Here is a 27,264-nt window from a genome sequence, read left to right as displayed (position 1 = left end):
ACATTAGTTTAATGGCACTGTCACTACGAATTGCAAACTTTCTCAGCTCCCCCCTGTGCTGGTGAAACATGGCAACATAAGGAACATCTGTTCTCATACCCTTTGCTGGAAATGGGAAACATCATATTGCATTTTTGTTATTAGCCTTATTTGGATGCCAGTGGTTTTGCTTCTAAACACATCAAGGCAGCTGAATAACCTTAATTGAGTACTACAGAAAAAGCATGGTTTCATGCAAATACAGCTGCCAGCATAATTATTAGGACAATACTGAACTTCTATTCCTGTGATCGGTTCCAGTTCCTTGGTTTTTATATTGCTCCCTTGCTGCTGAATTTCATTATAAACATCTCCACACAAACCGACCTATAGTTAGGCAGTAAACAAGTAAAGTCCTTAATTTTTGAGATTAAAAAGCCAAACAAACCTAATCATTACAATAGGCAATTGAGCCTTTATTTATGCACAAAATTAATTACCTAATCTTCACTAGGAATGCCTACCACAGGGAAATCTCTGTCTTACATGACTTCAAACAGTCCCCAAGATTTCTAGTGCAATTTCATTTAAGACAAGAGATTCCTGCAGCTTCTATGGAAGATGAGGGTATGTGTAAATGGAATCAATTAATAATTCCCAGATTTAATTATAATGGATTCATTGTTATTGCATGATAGACCACAGCATGCAATGGGCAATTAAGCAGAGCACATATATGCAATTCGCTAGAACACCCATTATATAGAATCACTTCATTATTAAACCTGAGGGCAAGTCAGAAACAAAGAGTACAGCAAGGGCACAAAAAGTGGCAAAATCTAGTCCAACAATTTTATTGGTGTCTTTCTGAGCTGCAAGATACACACATCCTTCATGATAGGCACATTTTTAATGAGCCTTCATGGAAATATTTAACTTTTGTCTTATCTTCTTTACCAGGTTACTGGAGATTCCAGAAAATTGTTAGACAGTTGTGGCTCACTCCATTTTTGGTAGGTCTGTCTAGATTTGTAGAGGTCTTTGGTGAAGCCTGAGAATTCATTCCCTGGTGAGAATGATGGGGGTTTTTTGCCCTGCAGATTTAATTGGGTTTATTTTCTTTCAGACCCTCAGCAGAATTCAAGGCTGCTTTCGATCTCCCATAAATTGTGCTTGGTCTAATTCCTAGGAGAGATGTGCTCATTGTCACAGAACAATTGGATCTAGTGTAACAGTTTCTCTTTAAGAAAAGCAGACTATGAGACCAGCAGAGGTTTTGCAGGTCAGGATTGTGTTGTATCAGCAGAAATTTTGTGGGGAAGCTTGCACAGCACGTGCCTGCCCTGTCTGGCTCAGTCCCTCATCTTCACAACTAATAACATTTGCTCCAAATTTAAAGAGGCGCAAAGGTCAGCAAGCCAAATTTAGTCTGGTGGTATCTTTACTGAAGTCAGTAGAGCTGATAACTCAGACTGATACTTGCTGTTGGAAGAATGAATGTGAGAACAATTCTTCAAGCCTTTATTTTCATTTTTACAATTGCAGAACAAGGCAATTTGCAGCAAAATGATGCATGCAACTCTGCTCTCAGAGCATAAGTCGCAAAGGATGCCAAACTTAGTTCTTGGTTTAACTAATACTAGATGTTTCTACCAGGTTGTGCTCATTTCTGTCTACCTCAGTACCTCCTCTCTGAGAAACACACTACCTGAATACTCTAACTGATCATTCAATGTGGGAAATCCATACTGATGGCATGTACCATGGTAGTGGTGGTATGTACTCAGCTATTGCTTTGTAAAACTCAGATTCCCCTACAACTTTATCATATCCCCTGGTCTCATTGCTGTCCCAATTAGTGTAGTGTAATTCTCAGCTAGTCAATTAAACACACCCTTGGACCCCAAAGCAGTCTTGCCTATGCCTCTAGCAACTAAAGCAAAGGCAAGACTGCCTGTGATTTTTTTTGATGGGTTGATATTAACCCAAATAAAGGTTGTACGTGCAACTGAAAAGAGCCAAAAACTGGAAAACGAATAATGAGCACCATCCTATCGAGGGAAGATTGATATGGCAGAATTTGTTCAGTGCTTTGCTTGACTTATTCTATTTTAGTAAATCTCCATTAGTAATTTTGCACTGTTTTTCAGCTTGAGTACAATGTGTGCTATGATGTAGTTGTGATTTCTTATTAGTAAACAGTCCTGAATGCACTATTCTTGGAGCTTGAGCCTAACATTCGTTTTCCATGGTGTTCAGCATAGTATGTTCCCCATTGTCACAATTTGGAGTTCTGATTAAGAGAGCACAGACTCAAGTCCTCTTGGAGCTGAAGTCTGTAGCCACCTGTTTTATGAATCAAAGAGGAAACTTTAGTGCAAACAAGGCATCCCAATATCCTGGAGACACCAAACTTTTTGAGAATCCCCATTTTTTAAATCTTTCAAAGCAGATTCCTGTCTTTGGGATGGATCTGAGATCCCTCCTCTCCTCTGAACAAGCCAGTTCTGGGGAGTTTTCCTGGGCTGTGACTCATGTGCTTACAAGCCAATGTCACCACTTGCTGTACGTGGCACCCAGGGCACCCCTGACTTCCCCAAGCCAAGCAGGGATGAAGGGACTCTCTGAGATCAGTGAGACAGGGCAGGACCCTGGTGTGGCTCCCTTCCCTTTTGCAGCCCAGAGCAGGGGAGCAGACAGACAGACAGACAGACAGACACTGAGTGCCCTGGCCAGGGCAGCTGGCACAGCCAGCACGGGTTGCTCCATTGCAGAGAGGGGAAAGAACAGGAAACAAGCAGTGACTCAGCCTGAGCTCTTCCCACTTTGCTTCTGAGGCTGTAGAGCCACAGACAGCCCCACATTTGGGGCAGGCTGCTTAGGCACAGGCTACTCCTTGGTGAAATTCATTACATCTGGTGCTATTTGTTTCCTTTCAGTTTTTATCTAGTCTTTCTGGGCTTCCTGTTAGCACCCAATGCCAGTCTGGAGAACACAGTGCCTGCTGCCTGCTGTGAGTTTGCAGTGCAGGAACCTGGAGTGTGTGGTTAGAGCACAGGGCTGTGACCAAGCTAAAATGGGTTTTGGTGTATCCTCCCAGCACTTTTCCATGTTCTTGCTCTCCCAGGCGGTGCAGTGCTGGGGATGAAGAAGACCTAGGGCACTGGGGGAGGTCAGTTAAGTCTGTGAAATGGGTCCTGCATTTCAGACAGCAAGGGCTATGGGAAGCAAGCAGCAAAGACAAAAAGTCATCTGCAAAATGTGGATTCCAGCTTTTCTTTGCACTTGATTCCCCCTTTGTTTATCTTTTATTTGTGCTGATTTGACCATTCACTTGTATATTTTCAACTTTTCTCAGGCCAGTGAACTTTTGTTTTTATAAGGGGAGCTTGTTTGCCAGGCAGGTTTTCCTCAGACTCTCCCAGTGCCAGTAATTAAGGGATTATCGTAATCACCCCACTGGTGCAGATATTGAGTATTAGCACTGAGGCTGAATGTGCCCACTTTGATTTCCCTACAGTGACGCTAAGGAGGCTGTGGCTGAACCCTGCTCCAAATGAGTACAGTGACAGCACTCTTACAATGGGCACTTTTGTGCTTAAGAAGCTTTCTATACCTTAATCCAACCTGATGCAAGCTACACATGAAAATTTATTACAGGTACAATTTACTTCATAACATTAACAGAACATAAAAAGAGATTCAGACTGTGCTGTGAAGTGTTTAATGTGCTGGGGGTCAGATCCTTGGAGTTGGCCAAGCCCCACCAGCTGCAGTTCAGGGTGTAAATCTTTCCTTTCCATCTCCTGTGCATGGCACTAGCCTAAGTGCTCTGCCCCTCCCAGGCTTGAGAGTTGTTGTTATTTATACTGCCTTCAGGGGTCACAAGGAGTTGAAAAGTATTGCAGACTCCTTGTGGGTCCCTTTTCTGCACACAGTGCAGCAGAGGTGGCATGGCATAGTGCTGACTGACTGCCCCTGCTCTGTGCTCCAGGTGCAGGGCAGGCTACAGCCAAAGCACATGGATCTGCCATTCCAAGTGGACACAACAGAGCAGCAAACACTGCTGGGAATCCTGAGCCTGACCTCAGACTGAGTGCTGAGAGAGAGTGAAGCAGCTCTGCTGAAACTGCTGCTCTTGTGGTTCAGTGGATCCAGCACACCCGCCTTTCCGGGCCCATTCTCAGGGACTGCTGTGCCTTTCCACATCTGGCTCTGTCATGTTTGGCCTGGAATGGCCTTGCTCCCAATGGCAGCTTTTCCATTGCATGCAGGCTCCTGAGGTGATGATAACGCTATGTTTCCCCGCAAGCTGTGGGTGAGGAGCCGTGTCTTGTTATGCGTTTCATCTGCTGTAATTAAACTGGTGATGAAACCATTCAGGACCTGAATACTCTTCCACTGTGGTCAATACAAAGCTCTGACACTCACGGGAATGAAGTTAGATCCTCAAGTTCCTTTGCAGATCATTATTTTTCATTCCATGCTTTACCCGGCTGCCTTTCTAAACCAGCTATAAAACCATTTGTGCTGCAGGACAAATTGTGCCTTGGCTGCACCGGGAGAGTGCCCAAGCTCTAAGTGCTTGCTCCTCATTCACAGATGACCAGCCCAAAGCAGTAAAATCCACATAAGAGAAATAATCTCTACAAATTCTACAGCTTTATATTTTTGTTTGCCTTTCCGACACAGGGGCAATGTGTTGTGTATGCCATCTCCACTTGCTTCCTGTTCCCTGCCAGCTGTGGATTGATGATAGCATCTTCAAGTTGTTGGACTTCCTCTTCTTGTCTTTAATCTCTTTTGGTTTCAAAATGGCCCCCCACATTTACAGTTGCCAACCACAGCAGGCAGATAGCAGCAGCTCGCAGCCAAGCAGACATCACTCAGTATATTTTAAAAACAAAGAGAGATCTGTTCCTTAGGTCATATAAGAGGATTTAGTGCTTAGATTTAGTCAAACTCAGAGTAATTTCTGAAATGTTTGGCAGTTAATATCTTAAATGGGCTAGTTCTTGACATTTTCAAATTCACATTGGTTAGAATTTGACTTGGCAGTACCTGCATAAACAATGATAGCCAGTAACACATTTATACTGCATAGTGTATAAATTCAAAGTGTAGCAACTTAAAGAGAATTTCATACTGCATAAACTTACTTGATTTGTTTGCAATAGACTCCTTCCTACCAGACATTAGGGCATTCCTTGCCCTAAATCTATAGGCTGCAGATCAGAAAAGCATCACGTATTCTTTAGTTAACACCTGTGCTCAAAGCCAAGTTCAACTAAGCCTGATGTAACCACCCAGTTCTTCAGAAGCAAAGCCACGGGTGATTTTGCTTCCTCTTCTTTTCCTTCTTCATTAAAATCTGGTTCCACAGGGCTCAGAGCCTGACTGAGCTGTGGAGCATGTGTTTTGAAGAAACTCCTGGCCTGAAGCCATTTTCTGTTTCTGGTTGGCTTTGTTTTAAGATAGAGGGGGAAATGTACCTTATTATATACAGGTGTTTCTTCCAAGAGGTATGAAAAGTAAGAACAAGTCAGGAAATGCTGAATTTCTTCAGTCAGGTGCTACAGACCTTTCCATCTGGGAGTGTAGCTAATGTAGAACTTGCACAGCTGGAGCATCTGTGTGTGTCAAGATCATGAAGATGAGGAACTGACCAGTTTACTGGTAGTATACACTACTGGTTATGAGCTCTTTCTTGGACTGATTTTTATGTTACAGTCATGTGATTCTGTTAATGCAGGTATAATTGTACATCATCAGCATCAGAGTCTTAAACTGGGCTGGTGAACGCAATTTTTCTTTCTGAGATTTCTTCAGCCATTACCTATTAGTGTCTTCAATACACCATAAGTTCTCACTTTTCCTCACTCCATTGACAATTCCAGATTGCAAGATGTTTTACTTGTGGTTTAGTGTAATTGTTTTATTGAGGCTGTTGTTATCTGCTCAGTGTTTCATTTGGAGGGAAGTTGTGCTTATGCGTGGCTGCAGCCAGGAGATCTATATTCAGTTCTTGATGTTTCTCCAGACCTTTTACCTTAGGCCTCAACCCTGCATGGTCTGAGGTGCCTTGGGCTAAAGCCAGTTGGAGGTTGGTATGATCAGTATCATGGACTGGTGGAGGACAGTAAAAAGTTTATCTTCTAGAATATGTTATCTTCTCTTATCTCTTGCTTCATTTATAAAACGGGGACTGTGTCATAAAAGTTCCTTTATCAGCTTGGCATTAAGGTTATTTGAGCAGGTTTTTGCCCCAACCATCTTCTATTGAAACCCTCACACCTTCTGGGATGGATCCAAAATTCCACAAGGACAAATCAGGCAAAACCCTCTCAGGCTTTGGGGAGAGGCTGGGAAAGATTATTCTGAGCAAATCTGATGGTCAGAATGTCCTCAAACTGCCTTAGAGCTAAATGACAGCTGTAGCTGGACCTCCAGCCCCAGTGTGTTTGCAGAATATAGTCTCTCAGGCTGTGGAAATGAGACTCATCCTGTGCAACTCTCACTATCTCCTCTTTCTTTGACTCCAAGAGCCAGGGTACAGATTTTGCATCCTACGTGACCTTTTACATCAGTGGGTGCCTCTTATCTAATGCTATGTTCTGATAAAATAGCTCCTGCACCCATTTAGCTGGTTTTGCAGAGCAGCCCAGCCAGCAGGGAGGTCTCACAGGGGGGACTCACAGTGTGTGTGCTGAGCCCATACAGCTCACCTGAGGCAAGGCAAGCCATGCCAGTGCAGTGCACCACAATGGCACCCACCTCCCTGGCAGTCTGCTGGGTGACATTTCCCTCTGTGTCCTTCATCCTTAGACCTTTTGTAGACTCTGCACATCAGAACAGTAATCCAGGAGACAAGAGGCCAGTGCCTGAGCTGCTGTGCTCTGCAGTAACAGTGAGGAGGTTGATGTGGTATTGTTAGCACAGTTATCTCAGCCACTATCCCATCTGGCTAACCTTTAGTAAACACCCTGTGTGCTACACATTTATTTTCTCCTGGCTTTACAGAATTCCCTGACTGTCCAGGCAGCACTGTAGCTCCCAGCTAGGGGTGGCCAGAAGCTGCTTTTGAGTTCATCTGGGTTTTGTTTTTTAAAGGATCACTTCCCCCACGCACCCCAGAACTCGGGACAGAGAGATGACAACCAAAGGGGAAGGAGAGAGTGAACAGAGAGCTCAGCCTTGTCTCATTGGGCTGATACATCCACTCCCTCTGTCCCCACCTGATCTCTGTGACCTGCTGATGCAAAATCAAATTATCATTGGCAACAACCCATGCTGTCCTGAAAGCCACAGATTAACTTCTGAGAAAGCCTGATGTAACTTTTCACTCTCAATACCAAGTCTAGAGGGAAGACAACCCCCATCACCTCCTCTCTCCCCTTGGATTTCAAGGATTTAAATTTCCATGGTGGTGGTAGATATGATACATGTATTTGAATGGATGTATTTAGATGTGAGCCAGAGAAGAGCTGGTCTCCTCTCCAGGATGCTTCATCCTTATTTCCCCTTCGACACTGTGCACATGCACAGCACTGACTTTTCAGAGATGCTGAACCAATGGGAGCTGTAAAACCTCAGCTTGTGTTTCAGCCCATATGCTCTTTTTTTGCCATTGGATATTGCATCACAAAAATACATAATGGTAGGCAAAGAAAGAATACCCATTCTCTGACATGAGCAACATTCTCAAGAGCTCAAATCTGTTACCTTTGCTTAAGCTAAACACTACTGTGTTGTGGTGCTATGTGTTGTGTTACATCATGTTATGTTATGTTATGTTATATGTTATGTTATATGTTATGTTATATGTTATGTTATATGTTATGTTATATGTTATGTTATATGTTATGTTATATGTTATGTTATATGTTATGTTATGTTATGTTGTCAAAGGGTGTATTCTGTTTTTTGCCAAACTGGCTTAAGTCCAGCCTTTCTCTGTTGGCTTCAGGGATGGCAATCTGGATTTAGCCCATTGATTGAGAGTTTCAAGGCAATCATGGTTTCACACTTCCAAAACCATTACATTTAATCTTGTCGATATGAACTGAACACGCAAGCGATGTAGGAACACTAACAAATAGGGAAAGTCTGCCCTGGAAGCCCAGCAAGACCTGCCCTTATCAGCTCAGGATCTATCAATCACTTTCTTTTCCAGCTCATTTAGCCTTGGCCAGTGGTGTTATGCCTCAGTTTGCTGTTTCCAAAAATGTGTCTAGTTCTTCTCCTGATACATGGCTAAGGCTTTCCTCTATCACTGACTGTCAACTGAGTAGTATCCCAGCCCCTCCTAATTGTGTAATTCTGCCTCATCTTAGATATATTATTCCCCTTTTGCTTTCAGATGAGTTACCTTAGAAACAGCACTGGCACTGTGTGATCCTTTTCACGTTCTGGTTCCTGTGCGCCTTTCCTAAAGGAGCTCAAACTTTTTACTACTTTACATCTCCCTCACACTCCTCATCATCACAGGAGTAGTTAGATGTGTGTGTGCATTGCTGTTAGAGTCCACAAGACACACATACAAGAAGAGCAAAGGAGAGACCCAGTTGCTCTTGAATGTGAAAAACTCGGAGCTCAGTTCATGGGATGCCAACACTGAGAGAAGCTGCAGAGATGCCTATGGCTCAGCCTCACAGGTTGGTGCATGCTGTGGGTGCAGGGCATTCCTATGCTCCTGCAGCTCCTCCAGTGTGGCTGAGGTTTGGGATTGAAACGTAGCAGAGGCTCTGACACTGGTGGCATATTAGTTCTTTGGTGGCAGCTGAGAGCTCTGAGCTGGAGCTCAGGTGTGTCTGAAGTACATTGGATGGAAACAGCAGGAGGGTGAGCAACCAGAGGAAAGGGGCTGTGACCAAAGGATTTGTGAGATAGGCTGCTGGCATTGACACTGTAAGGACAGCTCGTTTGAGATAGGCTGGTCTGGGGGTGTGAATGTTTCAGTAAAAACTCTTAAAGGATCTAATTACCATTAAACCAGACAGATTGTTGAAAATTAAATTCATGCACCATCTAGAGTGATGTTACCTCCATAGGGGGATAACCTACGTCATGCTGAGACCCAGTTCTGCTATGAGTAGGACACAATGATGCCGTCTGTGGTTGTGCATGGGAGGGAGGGCAGAGTGATGCATTGCTCCTGATGTTTATTATTGCATAAGAAGTGTAAGAAGAGGCTGTGATTAGTACTAATGTATTTTAAATGGAGCCCAGTGTACCTTAGGTGATCAGTGCACATATTTCAGCACAGTGGGCTGTACAGAGTAGATGGCATCATGTCGAGTGCAATTATGCAGATGTGTAGTGTTTCCATAATTTATTGCTGTCCTAGAAGACATTGTATAAATCTCTGCTGCAAAAATGTCAATTTTTGCTGTCGCTGCCAGCTTGCCAGACTGTATTGTCATCTGCTCAGAGCTTGTTAGGGTTTTGGAGCACTGTGCAGAAAGATCTCTTGGCGAGATGGGTGTTGTGAATTACAGCCCTGACAACTATCAGAGGGTACATGCTGAGGTGTAGCATTAATATTTATTTGGGAACAGATGTCTTGTCTATTAGACGTGGCACAACCTTGTTATGTTCGATGTTGGGGGAGGGAAAGTGGGCCCTGGCTCCTAAGAACTCAGTCTCTTTATAGCAACTATTAATAATATTAGAGTATTATTTTAAACACAAGGATGATTCAAAGGAAATAGGTACAAGAAAAGTGTGGGTGCAGGATAATGCTGTAGTAATATTTTTCCTGAACAGAGCGAAATATTTCCAACCAATAGGTGATTTACATATTTACATTAGTTGGATTTTAAGTATTCTTTTTTTATTCCATCTTTTTTTCACAGATAAACTTTAGCTATAAAATAATCTTACACTGATAAAGATGTTAAGTAAGAATTCTTAAAACGTTTTTCTGCTCTGTAGCTACAGGGGGATATAGCAACATCATATTTTAAAATAATCTTTCCTCTTCCTGGCAAGATTTCAAATTCCAGTGGAGCGTGACAAAAATCTCCTTCTGCTTTGATAATATTATGCATGCATGTGCCTGTTGTTAGTTGCAGGACAATGACTTCACACCAGATACAAATGGGCAACAACTGGCAAAGCCAATATAAGACTCATTTTATGCTGGATAATAGCTTTCCTTTGTGCTTTCCTGTGTGCTCCTTCTAGAGAAAAAGCCTATTCCATCTTTTTACCAGTTTGTAGCTGATCATCTGCCCGGGATGGCTTTTGAAGTCATGGTGTGCTGTGAGGTTAAAATACATGTGGATCTTCCCAGTGCCATTTGCAGAAGTGAGTGTAGCTGGCTTGGCAGAATTTTGACACTCCAGTAGGACTCTGATGGCTCCTGTGCCAAGTCCTGATGATGAGCACCCAAGGTTTAAGCCACACACTTTTCTAGGTGCTCTCTTTTCTTTGTGTGTGCAGCAAGATGAAGCTTGCCTCACCATTTGCTTTTCTAAATCTCCCAGCAGAGCACCACTCAGGAGCTCAGAAGAACACTGCTTGAACTGATTGATACACACTTATTGGCTGTGAAAAGTCAGAGACAGATGGGCACGAAAACACATGCCCTGCAGATATGTGGATGTGGTCTCTACACCTTGGTATCAGCACAGGGAAATGTGGAGGTGCTCACAAGAACCCAGCCCAGCACATACCATTTCTAAGAGCAACATACTTTAACCTTCAAAGTTATAGGGCACACAAAAAATTAACTCTTTGTAATGAGTATCTGTGAAGCATGCCAATGGGGAAATAATTTGCCCAGAGTCTATGAGGCTCAATCCTTCACACTGATTACTGGTGAGGAAAGAGCGAGAAAAATTGTAAGACCTTCCCTGACTGCCTCCCTTTCCACCAGGAATAAGAGTTGAGAGGAATAATAACCTTCCTTTGATTCACCAGGTTTTGTTCATCTACACCAGAAAAAGGAAAGTGCCATTACAAAGCCTGAAGCAGAATTAAGCCCCAGGCAGAGCAGCAGTGTCCTCTGTGTTCAACATTGATGTCAATCCAACAGAAACCGTGGAGAGCAGAGGCTTGACTCATGGGTGCAAGTGCTCTGAAGCTACAGCACTCATGGCAACAGCTTTCTTGGAGAGGTGATTCATCACTGGGGAAGTCCAGGATGAAATAGGGACACTGCCTTCCCAAACGGGACAGCTTGTGATCCTTTACATGGACCCCTGCCCTGAATGAGTCACATGCTGAAAACTCTGGGGACTTGTCTCTTCACTCTCAGTTTTGAATTATTAAGACTGGCCTACTAGAAGTAGTGTCCCCTCAAAATGGGGTCTTTACCAATAAGGATTTGCAGACAGTTTAATGCCAAGGAGCATTAATCTTGCCAGTTAGATCGCATGAGAATTTCCAGAAGGACTTATGTTTTTTTTCACACTGTGCAGAAATCTAATGTACATTTAATCCACCTAGATCAGGAGTGTGCCACACCCTCTGGCCTAACCTTGGTTAGGTGACACCACCATAAAATTGGTTCATCATTTCTCATCAATAGTTATGCTACAAATAAGCCCCCAAAAATGGGGAAATGGGAAAAAATGGGGAAAATTCTGATGATTCACAGAGATATTGGTGGGAGCACAGCTAAACCTCAGAGAGGGATACCAACCCTGCACAGGGAACTGCAAAAAGGAAGAGTCAGAAAGAACCAGAGAGGGTGAGGAAACATGGGACAATGTGTGTATCCTGGGACCAAAATTTTGAGAGTTGGTAGCATGGAAGAGTCAGCTTTCAAGTGATAGGCACTCCCAGTAGGTGAGTTTGAGGGACTGAAGGGAAAATAAATAAAAGGTCAGGGAAAATAAATAAAAGGTCAGGAAAAAAATCCTTGAGAGAGCCTGGGGATTAGAAGAAACACATAGACTGTTGAAGGATGTAACTCAGGGCAGTTAACAGATCTCTAAGTACATAAAAAATATACTTGGCTCCAGAAATTTTTAACTGGAGATGGTTGGCGTCTGGGAGAGCTCCCAGGGGAAATACTGTATGTGCTTACCCTGTGCTCATACTTTTCCCCAGGCACTTTGCTTTTGCCCACTGTTGGAGACAGGAGTTAGATGGACCTTTGGCCTGGCCCAGTGTGGCTGCTCTTCTGTTCTTGTGCTCTCGTGTTGTGAAAGAGTTGGAGTCCTTGTGGTAATTCCTGCGTTCCTTAGTGCAGGCTGCAGGACAAAGCGCATTTATCACAGCACCAGTGCTGAGTCAGGCACAGAAGGGAGCTCGCTGACATTCCTCATGGCTCTGCGAGTGACATGCTGAACATATTGTGAGGAGAAGACTGCCACTTCCCATACACAACTGGGCTCTTCCTCTAGGTGATTCTAATGTAGGTACAGTAAAATTGCTGTTAGTGTTCCTGTCCCCTGCAGTCAGGTTACTCCAGCTCCAGGCTAAGGAAGGGTGGCAGCAGCAGCTCTCTGTCTAGCAGCTTTTCTTGCTGTTTTGGTGTTGCAGTTAGGCTGTTGGGTTGCTGGGGCTGCTTGGAAAGCCCCTCCTGGGCCATTCCCCTCTCCTGCAGCTCCCTGCAGTCAGATAGCCTCCATGCTGTCACCCAGAATGTGCTTGAGAGGTTGCTCTTGTTCTCTGAGGGGATGGAGAGCTTGGTGAATCCCATTGTTCCTCTCTCATTGGTGGCTGGTGACAGGAGAGCTTTCTGAGCCTCATCTCTTGACCTTTTGCCTGCCTTATTCCTCCCCCACCTTCTTTGGCTTGGTAGTCCTGATGCTCTTGAGACTAATTATCTCCCCATGGGTTTTGTCTATCCTGTTTTGTCTATCAGGGCTGGTATTACCAGGAGGGGTCTCCATTTTTCCAAGAATGCTGTGGCACTTGTTAAAAATTAATATCTCCCAAGGAGGTGGGTGAAGGTATTGCTAGAATCTCCTGATAGCTGTACTCACCTTTTTCCTTTCTGCTTTTCCTTTCTTGTTCATTCCCCTGGTGAGAATGACAACATCTCTATCTATTAATAGGTAGGAAGATGGAAATGTTCTCCAAGGGTAAATGAGAGGACAAGGAAGGTCAAAGCAATGTTTATGCACATATACAGTAATTTCTCAATCCTTGTATGCATACATATGCATGTGAGCTACATACATCAACTGTATATTTTTTTAGTGTTTTTCTCTGCAAAGCCTAGAGCCCAGTTAAGGGAGAAACAAACCTTGCCAATAACTGGATTCAATTTATAAGAAACTAGGTGGAAATAATGATGAGGAAATGAGAAAAATAAGTTTTTGATGAAATAATTAATGACTAGTTGTGACACAATCTCACAGCAGCAATCCAAGGCTCAGGGAGATCAGAGAACCCCATCCGCTGCCAGACAATGCTTACCATGCAAAGCCAAGTAGCCTCCTGTTTGCAATTTAAAATCATAACCATATACATGAACTGCAGTTGGTGGCAGCTTGTTTGTTTTAAGTTCTCTCCTAACAAAGTAACAGCACTCGCTTCTCCTCACATCTGAAGGAGGAATGAGCCAGTGGGTTCCAAGCAGTTGTGCAGCATTTAAGTCAGGTCCAGCTCTAAAGCAGTTAAAGCCAGGAAATGAACATTTCAACATCTGTGAATTAATCTATTGCCACCAAACTGAAGAGAGCTCTGCTGCTCACAGATCTGGTCCAAAAAACCAAAACCAATGATTCTTAGCTGGAGATGTCTGGGGAATGGAGGGACTTCTAAAGAGTCTGCAAAAGGCACAAAAGAAAAGCAAACCTTTTGTCACCAAGCTCGCATTTGCTGTCACTGAGTCCTCACTCCCGTTGGCAATATTTTTGTGAACCCACACATCAAAAAACAGTTGGCCCAAAATTTTTTTTTTTTGCAGAAGGGTCAATTTTGCCCTAAGTCAATGTTCCTTATATGCACTGTGGAGAGCTGGGGATGTCACTTTTGAAGGAAATCTCTCTGTCGTCCCCACTCACCCAATTCTGCTCACACTGCAGTGTGATCTCAGCTGCACGAGCTGGATCGTTCTGCCTGAAAGCCAACAGGCAGAGGTGCTCCAGAAGTGTACCAAATGGGCTACAGCTAGTAGTGGGGGTTGTTCAGTTCACATAGTCAGGCTACAGCTATTCTGAACACCCTGAAATCTCGGTGATACTGGTACGAGGTTGGCCACACCTTGTGCTTCACAGCACAATCTACCTCTTTGCAAGACATGACCTGCAAGTGCTAGCAGAGCCACTGCCACCTCCTTTGCTGCACTCCCAAGTCAAAGACAGGCTGATGGCAGTGGTACAGAGCCACCACATCCCTGCTTTGCTCTGCTCTGCTCTGGGGTTAGCTCCTTTCACTGGGCTGCGCTGCACGTCTGCCATCCAAAGCAGATTAGTGGGGGAAGGCATGATGGGAGACAGTCCACTCCTAATCACTTCCAGAGGTCCTGTTTCCAGCTTGGTCAAGGCACTGCTGAGTCATTTTCATGCAGAATGAGTTATGGCTGTGTTTAAAACCTCTTTATTGCCCTTCAGTAATCCAGAGCTCAATCTTGCGTTTTAATGTTGCTCTTCTAAAGGGCAGATTTATATGTAAAACACTTTACACTTTGGTTTCCTCCTAAATAATAACTAGAGTTGTTCTTCTGAGTGCTTTATGACATTAGCTAACTAGTCCTGACAACACCCTGGTATTCCATATGCACAGCAGAAAGCTTGGACCAGCTTCTTAAGTCTGGTGTTTCCAATTCTCATGATTTTATTGTGAGTCTGGGGTGGGCTTTTTCTTCAAGTCTCAACTCCTGGAAGCACATGATCACATGACTCTCTCACTTTTCTTTTTTGTTCTTTTCTTTTTTTTTTTTTTTTTCTTTTTTTTTTTTGGTTTCTTTTTACAATAATTTTCACGTTCTTCCACTTGCAGGGAAAACCCTGAAAATATGATCCAAATGCACTGCAAGGCTCAGAAACCAAATGCCAAACAACAAGAAGCCAAGCTGTGTTGCCATTTTTAAATCTCTGAAGTTTTAATGCAATCTAATTGTGTTCTGGGTCTTCACCCATGTTTTCTGAGTGTGGAGGGGCTTGGCAGTAAATAAAGCTTCATATTACAAAGAGTCAAAGGCAAATAAAGTCTTCAGGGATGCTAATACTCTCCCTCCCCTCTGTTTCTTGCTAGTTTCTAATTCTCATCTTGCATGTGCTGTGCTCTCCACATTGTGAGTAGTCACGTTCCTCACAGTGAAGGTAAAAAAAAAGCACACAAATAAATCTTTGCTGGAACAGAGCAAATTTTAAATCAAAATTTTACAAACAAGTAAGATCAAGGTTTTAAACTCTTCCATCTGTTACCATCTGCTTACAGAGTGCAATGAGCAGCAGGCCAGGGCATATAGTTCATGATTCTCAAGGCTACTGAAATGCAACAACCGTTACAGCCAGTGATGTTAATACTACTACTAATAAAATAGCATTTTTAATTGTAAAGTTGAATTTGTGATTGTGATCATCTGCTTAGAAAGGTGGAAGAAACTATGCAGTAGGCTTTTCTTGCACTGTGGACTGCATATTTCCATACTGTAAAAAGAGCTGGACAAAAAAAAGTAATCAATGTATGGATTTTGTGTCACAGATTTTATGTTTCTTCTTCTTCCTTATCGGTTTTATACTGACCCGTTTAATTTCTCCCATTATTTCCTGCTCATATGGTGGCAGATCAGAGACTGTAGCTGATTATGTGACAGCAGTTTTGATTTGTCTCACTAGGTTTTTAGTCCTGTATAATACTTGCTGCTCTAAAAGTACTACTGCTATTTCACTTACATATTCTGCATGGGAATCCAATTCTGTTTTAATTACTCTATCCATGTACTTATCCTTTAGCTATTAGAAAATCTCTGTTAAAGACAAGAGCCTCCCTGAAGGAAATATTTCCCATCCTGCTAGATCTAAGTGATACAAGATCGTCTTGATATTTTTTGTAAAGCATGCTTTTCTTCATTTTCTCCCATGGCTTCCAGACAAATATTTCTGAGGCTCCCTGAAAAAATCCTTTGTCCCTCCAAGTTGGATAACTGCCTCCCTCTCACTTCTGCACAGCCAAATAATATATTTCCTCTCAGCATTTTAGTCATGCTTGCTGCTTTTTAAGTAATTCTCCCTGTTTGCTCACATGTTTACATGCTGAGTAGAAAAAAACCTATTTCAGGTAGACTCAAAAGAAGCAGTGATTTCCATCTTGTGGTTCTCAGTTAATGTGTTACTGCACCTTCACATGTCAGAATGCCAGCAGAAGCCACGGAGGAGCTCTTTGTGCCAGCCACATGGAGCTCTGCCATAATCAGTCTGTTTTAAGAGCTGATGGGAGGGCCAATTGCTTGTTTCAAGTGTTGACCACAAACTCATTTAGACTACAGGAATCTAGGGATTCCTGTATTTTGATCTTCCCTGGGACCGAGTCTCTGCCCACTTCCCTTAGAATAAACCTGCATGAGTAAGGTTGCTTTAATTTCGCAAATCTCTATTTTTGTTTCAGTTTGGAGTGTTCAAAGGCAGACCACCCACCACCCTGGTTTGTGTTTGCTCATGTGAAAGGCAGCTCATGCTATGGGAAAAGCAGAGTGAGACCTACATAGAGTGCTTCTGACATCCTCCTTCAAAAATACTGACAGAGAGCAACCACAGCATCTGAAGACAACTTTTCCAACCACAGGAGCAGAGATGTAGTGGAAAGAGAAGAGCCTTAATATGTGAGTAAAAATTAATGAATCATTCTAAAATGGCTGCAATGCAATTTTACATTGAGGAAATGTACAACAGCCAAGACTCCAGCTGAATTTGCTGTTATCAAACAGGTGAATTACTATCCAGCACATAAGAACTAGCAATGGGTCCTTCCCCAGCAGCGACCTGATGCTCTGCTAGACCCTTTCCTCTCCACTTCCAGCAGTGCCAGTAACAGTTTCCCATCCAAGAGGGAAAGAGCTGCTGTTGAGCTGAGCTGCAGCTAGCTGATGGCAGTGTTATAGGGTGCCTTGGCAGTGCTTTTGCAAAGTCAGTCTCTAAGCAGGAAGCAAGCTAGTGTGTTGCTTGGACAGTACAAGGTGAGGAGTAAATTTATATAGAGATTGTTTAACATTAAAAGTAGGTATCTAATTAGATAGGCATTTTTTATATGCCTTCTAGCATGGAAGGAAAGATTGGATATGAAGTCAGCAGGTTGTGGTTATATCATATGGGCTGATAACAAATTTATGAACTGAGATGCATGTTGGTATGAATCAGATGTCTGCTCTTTTTTGTATTTGTATGTTCAGTAAGGGGTAGACATATAGAAAGGCCAGAGGATGGAAATGTTTTTCTCTGGACCCAGACAAATATTCAGTCTTTTAAGAAGAAAATACAAAGGGGAAGGCTCAGCAGGAGACAGGGCTGGTGTTTAGCTGCCTATGTTTTGGCTGCTTCCTAATTTTAGGCCTCAGTTCTCTATATAAAGTGGGGGATAATGGCATTTCTTTTGCTCACAGGTTTCTAAAAGAACTATTTTAAGGGGTAGGAGATGCATGGGCAGTCTGGTAAGAGAAGTAGTTTTTATATACAAAATAAGCAGCTTAATCAGTAGGGTAATGATTCTAGAAAATACCTTACTAAACAGGCATAAGAAAGGGACATACGAGGCTGATTCAACTGGCTGTGTTCCCCTGTCATTCCTTGATAGATTTACCATGTAATTTTGGGTTTGTTTTCCCCTCTCCAGTTCATCAGAGTGATTCCTGTTGTGATGATTTAACACACACCTTACAATATAGCAACTCAAGATAGTGGATTGAAAGATTTATGTTGCTGATTCTGCAACAAATGCATCAAGTGCCAAATGTGCTTTCAATAACTTCCTGTGTAATGCTGAGATAGTTGGTCAAAGGTGTCTTGGTGAAAGACAAGGACAGCTCGGAGTCATACTTGGGCATGGGGTTGATCCACTGTGTTTCCTGCACTTTTATTTATTGCAGAGGTAGTTTGTATCTCTTACAGATTTACTCCTTCAGCAACTATTGAAGCAGTTTAAATAAGCTGCACTCCAGTATTTGGACATTGACCTTCTTTTTACTTGTTTGTTTAGTGAAACTGCCGCATAACTGACCCAGCAGAATCAGGAGTTATAAACAAACTTTGACTGCAGAGTGTGTGTTTAGTTCAGCTTTCACCTTGACACAAAGTCTTTGCTTTCTGGAAAAGGAGAGACACTCCACAGTGCCCTAGGACAGTGTACACCAACTCCCCTTCAGTATAACACAGCTAGAAAAAGGCATTAAAAAAAACCCTGGCATGCAGAGGTTTTTTTTTTTTAACAGAGTGTGTGAGTAACTTATAATCTATTTATGTTAATTGATTTCAATACTAGGCTTCTTCATACCTTTGTGATATCTAAAGCTGCAGCAAACAGATTGGCCCGTGATCTCATTTATGTCACTGTAAATCCAAAGTAACACACTTGAGAACAGCACTTATGGTAGTTCTCCATCAGTGTCCCTAATCAGTAATTTGTCCTATGGAAGGTTTTTATTCTCTACACATGAAAAGTGCAAGTCATCTTGTTTGTAATGGTGTGATTTTTATTTTTTTTTTTTTTTTTTTGAGGCAGAGTTATTTGATAAGGATGAAAATATTTAAATCCACCTAAATAATCTAGAATGCAAATTCTGTTCTGTTGGATATTTTATTATGAAGAGACAGCATCTACCTTGAAAATGTAATAGAAAGCTTATAATTTCTGGTTTAAAGTACTAAGACCAGTCCAGCTCAAGTTGGACAAGAAAACAGTTATGGTATCAGTTCTGTGGCCGATGGCAAACAAGTGATAAATGCAGCTGAATGAAAAATACCAGTACTGGGGAATGAACCACCATCAATGACCCAAAGTTAGCAATGGCTGTCAGAAATACGTCTTTCAGGAACTTGTGGAGGCTTCTTGTGACTTGGAGGAGCTTTCAGCAGTGAGATGTCTGCTTAGGCAAATAGACACATCTTTAAAGCTATATGTTTGCACCAGAAAATTAATTCAGAGACATTTTTCCTAAAGGGATTCCCTGCAGGGGAGCTATTATACATGTTCTAGCCTGAAACTTGAGCTAGCCTGAGAATGGAAATTGTGCTTCACAGATGATTTTGAGATTTTGAAATTCATTTTCATTCCAATTCAGAACAAAACCTCAAAATGTTGAAATTCTCCACAAAGGAAAATTCCACAAAAATAAATAGTTTTGGCTTATTTAGATCATTATAGCTTTAAGAATTGCATATGCTATATAAAATCTAAAGATCTAATTTTTTTTTTTAAATCCTAGCAATTTTTTTCCTAAAAAAAAAAAAAAAAGAATGTTGGTAAAAATAATAGTTTCACAAAGCCTTTTGATTGTGACAGAATTGTATTTTTGAAGGAAAGCTACTCCATTAAATAATTTTCCATCTGAAGTTCATTAGCCTTCCTATTGCCACATTATCCAGGACTTTTGCTGTAATGCAAAAACTCTACAAACAGTCTAGCACCAGAGCTGTGGTCTATAATGCTGCTGCCTGGGGGCTTCTTACTGCAGCAAGCACATCAATACTGACTCCTTCCATTGAAAGAAAATGACCCATATGAGGATATGTGCTGCTTCTCCACCACTAAGAGGACAAAGTCCATGGTGGACAGACTCTAGGACACTTTACCAAAGAGCAGTGTCAATAGTCTGTATCACAGAGCTCAAAAAAGACAACAGGGAGGTACTTTCAATGCCTCCGCTGCATTTCGGAAGGTTTGTGCTGTTCCAGGGTTATCTGAACAAAAGGGAGTTTCATTTTTTGTCCTTGTCCAAGTATGAACTATTTGATACCATAAACAGATGTAGGATATATCTCATAACTGGAGACTACTTGGAGAGGAGCTTTAGATAATACAATGAACATGGGCCATGCTGCATTGCATCAGTACAGCATCAGGGGAGAGAGAAGCCAGGATGATTACACTGCTCTCAGTGCAGGGGCAGTGGAAGCAAATACCCACTGGTTGCCCTGCCAGCCTCCTCAGGGGTCTGGGCAAAATGGATGGAGCTGAAAGACTTCATGTGTGCTTCTACCTCTCTGCTTCTGATAAGCTAAACACATTTTTTGTGTGTCACAGGCAATGACAGTGGCAGGTGATGAGGTTATTAGATGGAAAACCTGGTCACACAGGTCTAGTGAGATTCTTGCCCTGCATGCTGTGCCCAATGAGGAGGAGCAGCCACCATTTGGGTCCCTATTACATGCACACAAAGCCAGCACGTTGTCTGCAAGTAGGACATTTTGGCATGGAGTCTAATTCTGGAATATGTTTTTCTCCTTGGGATACTTCTGAACTGCAGTCAGCGTGCTCTCCATTAGAAAGTGAAATGTAGGAGCCACCCTCTCTTGTTGAAAACTTGGTAGAATGTCTGTACAATATTATGGTCAACAAAGTATGTCTAAACCTAATTGGTTGCATGTGGGATTGATTGCTTTAATATAAAGAACTGAATGCACTGAAGACCTCCAGAGGTTGTAGAACATATAAAAGGTCAGATAAAAAGCCAAATTTAGGTAGCTTTAGTGAGAGCAATTGTAATTGCAGTGCTTTGGTGGAAGGGCTCCTGCCAGCTCAGGGCTGTGGCAGTGATCTTTTTGTGGGGTGTGTGGAGATGGGCCTCAAACAGGGCCCACACTTTACAGCCATGTCCATCCTCTCTTGGAAACACTACAGTCCAGACAGCTGCATGGTTTCATCTTCAGTCGGAGCAAATAAGTCAGTGTAAAGACCTCAAAATATTTCAGTCTTCTGGGAAGTAAAAATCTCTCTTGAGAAATTTATAAATTAAATCTCTTAAACAATTGTCAGAAACTCCATAAAAGTGTCAGGAAAGAGGCACCAACCTTCCTGGTAACACTACCACCCTCTCATTTCCCCACAGACTGTAACCACTGCAGAGCTGTTACAATCACGTTGTGCCCCCAAACAACAGCCCCACTTGGCCAGGAATTCAGTGTATTGCACAGAGAAACCATTACAGTTCAGAAACAAGCCCCCAGGGTGCAGAGGCATCAGGGCCTTGAACAGGACCTCTTTTACCTTTGGAGCCTGCTTGTACATAACTGCATGGTGCAGCTCCACAGCATTGCTCTGTCAGGTGTAGGGCTGTTTGGGGAAGGACTCAGCAAAATTCTGAAGGAATATTTTCATTAATGTGAGGTAAGTTTCTATGCAAACAAAACACTATGTACTTATTTTTCCATCAGCCAATTGTATGAACTGCATTTTGTTGATTTGCTGCTATTTCAAAGCATGTAAAACATTCCTGCTTGGTGTTCAAAAGCAGTGGCTGTTGCTGAGTCTGGAGGAAGGATGGTTTCAGTAGCATTTCAGAGCAGAACTTAAGCAAACACCACAAAGAAAGGGAAAAATCTTGGCCCCTGTCAGGGGCACAGCCAAAAGAAGCTGCCCTCTCTGCAGCACTGCACATTACCTGCCGAGGGCTTATACAAGATCCAATAAGCTTTTACGAGGCTCAGTCTGCAAGATACAGCTTATTAGACAACACAAGATTGTCCCACTAGGCACACACAAGGCAAAGGATCCACTCCCATACTTGGGCTTGGTCTCCATTTAAATTTTTGTTGCCATCTCTACAATGGTCAGGAAAGAGAAAGGTAGTGCACCTCTAAACAACCCAGCTGTGCTGGCAAAAATCCTTCTGTAAACAGCAGAGTCTCCTCTTTCATGTTGTGCACTCCACTGACAGACTGGGGACAATTACACAGATGGCCTCTCAAACATGACTGGCTGAGCCTGTCCTTTCCAGGTTGGCACCTTCAAGCTTGCCAGGGTGTCCCTAGCTGGGACAAGGTAAGGAAGAGTGGCCACATCAAAAGCTGAAGTGGCACTGGGCACCCTCAGAGGGAGCTCATCTATATCTCTGCTCCTGGCTCAGCAGGAGTCACCACTGAGGCCATAAAGAGAGCAAGGTACAAAAGCAGAATCTTGCCAGGCATCAGGTTTGATCTGCACCAGATTTCCAAAGGCTTTTGGGGCTCTTCTCGTCTGTACAAAGGACTCTGTGAATGGCCCTGGACAGTTCAGGGCTGGTTTTCCGTGATACACTCTGGATTAATTATCTTTTCCCATTACATGTATAAGGAACTCTTGACATATTCCTAAAACCAAACCTTACAATTACAGTGTGTTTGTCAGCAAATCAGACCTGAGCCAAAGGGCCTTACCAAGGTGTTAAGATGGCCCTGTGCTGCATGCTTGCTTTCTACAGCTGCCTGGTTGGAGAGGACACTGTGAAAAAGTGAAAAGCTTGTCAGTGTGCAGGGAGGGCATCTGGCAGGGCACAGTGTCTGCATCCCTGCCTGAAGACCCTCAAGGTCCAGGGAGAGAAAATTTGGATGGAGTAAGATCATTTCAACACAAACACCCCTGACTGAATTAATGAGCACATATTAAAGACCTTTATTTCCTCCAATAACAGCCTGTATTTAGACACCTGTAAAAGGGCTATGCCCACTTGGCACTCCCCAGCCTGCTGAAGCTCATTAAGGGCCTGCCTGGACTCCTGGCAGAGGCCAGGGCTGGTCCTGAGAACTCCAGAAATTCCTCTCTAGCTCAAATTCTGTTTGTTTTATCTTCTTTACAGAGCAAGCCATCTGAAAGCCGCCTTCTGAAGGGCCCCATATTAAAAAACACCAAACACTCCATGGCTCTAAGTGGTGACTCAAAACAGTGTTATTTTTTTTCCCTGTGAGATGCCTGGGGAAGCCAAGGCAGGGTGGCTTGAGTGTCCCTGTGACCTGTGCTTGTGACTTTGAATGGCTTCAACCTTCTCAGCACAGGGCAGAGATGCCAGTGCTAAGAGAGTAGTCCATTATGAACAAAAGCCATTAATTAGTCATCCCTTTTTAAATTAGTGTTTCATTAATTAGTACTAATTTAGCAAATGAGTGCCATGAGTAGTTTGATTAGGACAAGAGTGGTGGGGAAGCTGTGGGATATTGAGATGTCTGCTCTGGTATAAGTGGGGCTGGGGAGCTGCTGTGCCGCAGGGAAGGAGGGTACAGCTCAGCAACTCCCATGCAGCTGGCTGGGATGGGTGGGCAGGCTGCTGCTGCCTCTGAAGAAAGTCACCACTCATCAAATCTCCAAAGGCAGTGGATTTCAGGCTGTCAGACCTTTGCTGCAACAAGGGAGGTCACAATGGTATATGTTCACCATATATTATTGATGAAAACCTTCTGGAGAGGACACCTTTCCTTTTTGATAGTGGCCTGAGCCACTATCATGTCCCCTTGCCACCAAGCAGTGTGCAAGACACAACTTTAGAGACAGTTACGGCGTTTCTAGAGTGTCCCTGTGACATTCTTTGTCCCCAGCTTTTACCTGCTGCCATCAAAATGCTGCACCCAGCCTGTCTGTGCCCCTGACACAAACACCAGGATCCTTCCCTTAACCCCAGGGTAGAAATTTAAGTGAAGTAATTGCAATGGCCTCTTCCCACCGTGGTGCTGCTTGATTAGAAAAGAGGGTGAAATCTCCGCGTGGGAGCTTGGACACATCCCCTCCCAAATCTGGCAATGGAACCCTACCCCTGGGCTATGCCAGGCACCAGGCAAGGAAGCAGAGCACTGAGCTGGCACCCTGGTTCTGCTGCCTGTAGGGTGGCCCAGGCCTTTCCGAGAGGTACAGATCCTCCAGTGCCACTGAACCAACTTAACAAAATTTTCCTGTTTTCAGCACACGATTACCACAGGGAAGATCAGTTTAGTTGATGCTGCACACATCTCTTGGACTGCTGCAAAATCCAGTTAAACTAAGAAATTGCTAGCTGAAGAAGTGGTCCAGAGGAAGCAGTAATTATGTATCTATTGTCTGATGGCTGCTTTTTTTTTGCAGCAGGGATGACTCCTTGACATTAGGCCTATGGAGTCTGCCCGTTAATGGTAGTTTTAAATGGTCAAGGGGTTACAGCAGTAAGGAATGTTAGTAAAAATGTCTCTGTGGAGTTTAAACAACCAGTATTTTAGGCAGGGCTTGGTGGGTTACTGTCCCTGCACAAACAACTAGAATGTGAGAGTCTGGGCTGGGAAATACTTAAACTGTTTGGAAAAACTTGTTTTGTGCAGCTTGAGAGTGTCCCTGGAGGCTGTGGCCCAATGCCATGACTCCTGGTAAAGGCTGGGCTGCAGTAACAATAAAGCTTTTATGGGGAAGCTGGAGTACAATCAGAAACTTTTAGGTCCCGAGGGATTATGGGGAGGGGAGTTCCTGGGTTCAAGATGTCTGGCACATTATGCACATTTCCACCAGGATTTGGGGGTGTTCTATGGCATGCAAGGTATGTAAATTGCTAAATGTGTTTTCAATTTTGCTGTGTTGTGCTGTCTTTGTTGAGTGATCATTTTCTCTTCAGTGTAGCCAGAAGACAAGATGGGTTCATAGCACGAGAGGAAAAGTGTAGTTGTCTCAAACAGTATTGACCTATGAAGAGCTTGTGGTTTTGATTCTCCAGCATGGTCCTAACTGGGTGGCTGCAGATTATTCATCGATTAAACTTCATCTAGTAAGAGGTGTCTTGAACTGAAAGGCATCTTCAATGGACCACTCCTTACCAAAGTGGTCAGAAGTGCACCTAGAAACTATCTTGCTCCTCGTTGCTATTAACATTAATCATTTGCATGCTGTATACAGCAGATGACAGCAAGAGGTCCAGCAAGTTACTGGAGTATCCACTCAGCATTGCAGCCTCAATTCAGTTTTTCTTCGAAGGCATCACACTGCTGCTAATTAATCTGAGGGCTTTGTTACAGGAGAAAAGGCATAGAATTCCATTATTAATGCTGTTAACTGCTAGGGGAAAAAAAATGGGCAGGATGGGCCCTGCAAACCACAGGAGAAAATAATGGGCTGAACTAGCTCTGCCACCATACATCTGTTCCCATCTCTGGTTTGGGAACATTAAATCTGATCCAATGCTCACTGAAATCAGTGACAAGATTCCTGCAGCTTTCAATAGGCTGTGAAGCAGCTAACCCAGGGTGACACAGAGCAGTGTCTCCCCGTTAGCCTGCAGAGGGGGACGGGATGTCCATCCCCTGTGCCCTGCACACCCTCACACGTGCCATGCACGCGAGGCACTGCTGGGTTGGCCAAACCTTTGTTCACCTGGGCAAGGGTAAGAGGCCTCACACAAACAGAACCTGGGAGTGGAGAAGTTGGAAGTAAATATATATATATATATATTTTTTTTTTTCTTTTAGATTGCAGAAATACAGTTACAAAGCTGAGAGTGCACAAAGATTGTAGGATTTGATAGGTTTTATTGCTCTGTCTTTCCTTTCTGTGGATTCTAGAGTAAGTGAACAAGGGGGCTGCCTTGCTGACAGTGTTCCCCTGCCAGGACCCCCTTGTCCCTCATTTTGTGCATCTTCTCCCTTCATTTGCTGAGGTTTAACCTCAGGCCTTTCTCCAGTTTGGAAACACTGAACAGCCCTTATAATGACAGCAGCACAAACAAAAGCCTATGAAGGCAGGATTTGTGATTTACATGGGGTTAATTACCACAACAAGCATGTTTATTCACTTCTCTAATAAATCCTTAAGACAGGAACAAGTGCTAGCTTGACCAGATTCATCCTGTGCATGTATTTTTCTTGTAGCCATTTTTGCAAATCAGTATGTGCAGGACAGGGAGACAAAATACCTCTCATCACTTAGGCAATAGCTCAAGAGCTGTGTGCTTTTCCACCTGTAATGGCATCAGCTTTTACAACAGATCTGGAACAAAATAGACTAATAGACTTTATCATGACTTTTGATGTCTTGCCTTTTGGGTTTTTTTTTAGGGGAAAGGAGTAGATAACAAATGCATATTAACTACAGCATTAACTACAGCTCTGACACCTGCTTGCCACATGAGGAATGCAAGGTCCACATTTATTTCTGCTAAACTGATAAAACCTGGTTATTATATCCATGAGGTTAAAAATGTGCAGTGACAGGTGCTGGTGCACATCCAGGCCCTGTGGTGTGAGGCTGTGCTGCTGCAATGGTCCTATGAAGTCCATCCTTTCCTTAAACATTACTGATGATGGCAAATTGGAGATTCATTCCCATCGAATGAAATGAAGACTTTGTTTTCATCAATCTGATTTAGACAAGAGTTGACTGATGTAGAGAGGTGACCAATGGCTTTGGTTGTAGGTGATGGATCATTTGAATGACTTTATGGGGACCAATATTATTAAACACTGCCCCTAACTCCATTCTATTCCAATATATACAAGTTTCTCCTGCTGCTGATTCAACTTAGCTTTAGCCACCTTCCAGCTTTTCAGTGGCCACATGTAAGAAAGGCTGATGGCAGTGTCCCTAATTTGCTAGAAAAGTATTTGCAATGGCTCAGTGCTGCATTGGACAGGGCCCCCCACCATTCCTTAGGAATTTGTGTCACACAGAACATTTTGTACAGCGCAGATTTTGTCACCTTGGTTCAAAGGAAGTTGTTTGTGTTAATGCTTAAAGGTAATGTGAGACGAGGCAAGCTCTTTACTTTAGAACACACGTTGTGCCATTGATGTTCACAGTACAGTAAATATAACAAAGAGTCCACTGTGGTGGTATTTACACTCACTGCAAATGCATTTGCAGAATAGGATTATTTGCAATCCAGTAAAATAGTAATGCTTTCAGGCAGAAACCCTGTGTGTTCAGTGAAGTGCAGTCCTCAACTTTTCTTACCAGTTATCAACCCAACACATTCCTCTCCATTTTTTTAATGCCTTCCATTAATAGTTAAGAAAAACCTAGGGAAAACAAACACTCTATTCCTGATTGTTTATTCACCAGTCTCTTAGGAACCATAATTACGTCTCCCAGGAATTGTGTGTTTTATCATACTGTATATCTTAAAGAGCCACTTTAGGTAAAATAACAAGGAGTGCCTTATGAAGGAAAATTGGATTCATTTTAAGACTTTTTTAACCCTCCAAAGAATGGCTCTTTGTTTACTTCTTTAGTGCATGTGGCAACTTGCCCAAGTAAATACTATGCTGCATAAATACCAGAGATTGGTATTTATGATATTACATAAACATACTGTGAATAATGACTCATTGTTGCAGTGAAGAAGAACACAAGCAATATGCAATTCAGTCAATGCATTATTTCTAGTCACACTATGAAGTGGCACTGAAGCTTCAGAATATGAAATGATTCTGAGATGGGAGAGGAAAGTCTCGGAGCATTGTTTAGTATGTC

General features: G+C 42.9%; 2 long non-coding RNA genes across 4 annotated transcripts in view; one reads left to right on the top strand and one right to left on the bottom strand.

The window, feature by feature from the left end:
• The window catches only part of LOC139802023 (uncharacterized), a 316,071-nt gene that overhangs the window by 55,028 nt on the left and 233,779 nt on the right, over positions 1–27,264 (bottom strand). The window lies entirely within an intron of this gene.
• The window catches only part of LOC139802019 (uncharacterized), a 141,153-nt gene that overhangs the window by 113,002 nt on the left and 887 nt on the right, over positions 1–27,264 (top strand). The window contains exons 3-5 of one of the 3 annotated variants that reach the window (XR_011728462.1): positions 16,492–16,705; positions 20,924–21,201; positions 22,649–22,707. This is a non-coding gene — a long non-coding RNA (uncharacterized lncRNA). Of the gene's footprint in view, positions 1–16,491; positions 16,706–20,923; positions 21,202–22,648; positions 22,708–27,264 lie in introns of those variants that run through there. The other 2 variants (XR_011728461.1, XR_011728460.1) reach the window with 2 other exon arrangements.

Source organism: Heliangelus exortis, chromosome 13 (assembly GCF_036169615.1).
Source record: "Heliangelus exortis chromosome 13, bHelExo1.hap1, whole genome shotgun sequence".
In the NCBI taxonomy this organism is placed as follows: Eukaryota; Metazoa; Chordata; class Aves; order Apodiformes; family Trochilidae; genus Heliangelus; species Heliangelus exortis.
This window is presented reverse-complemented; position numbering and strand designations above follow the sequence as displayed.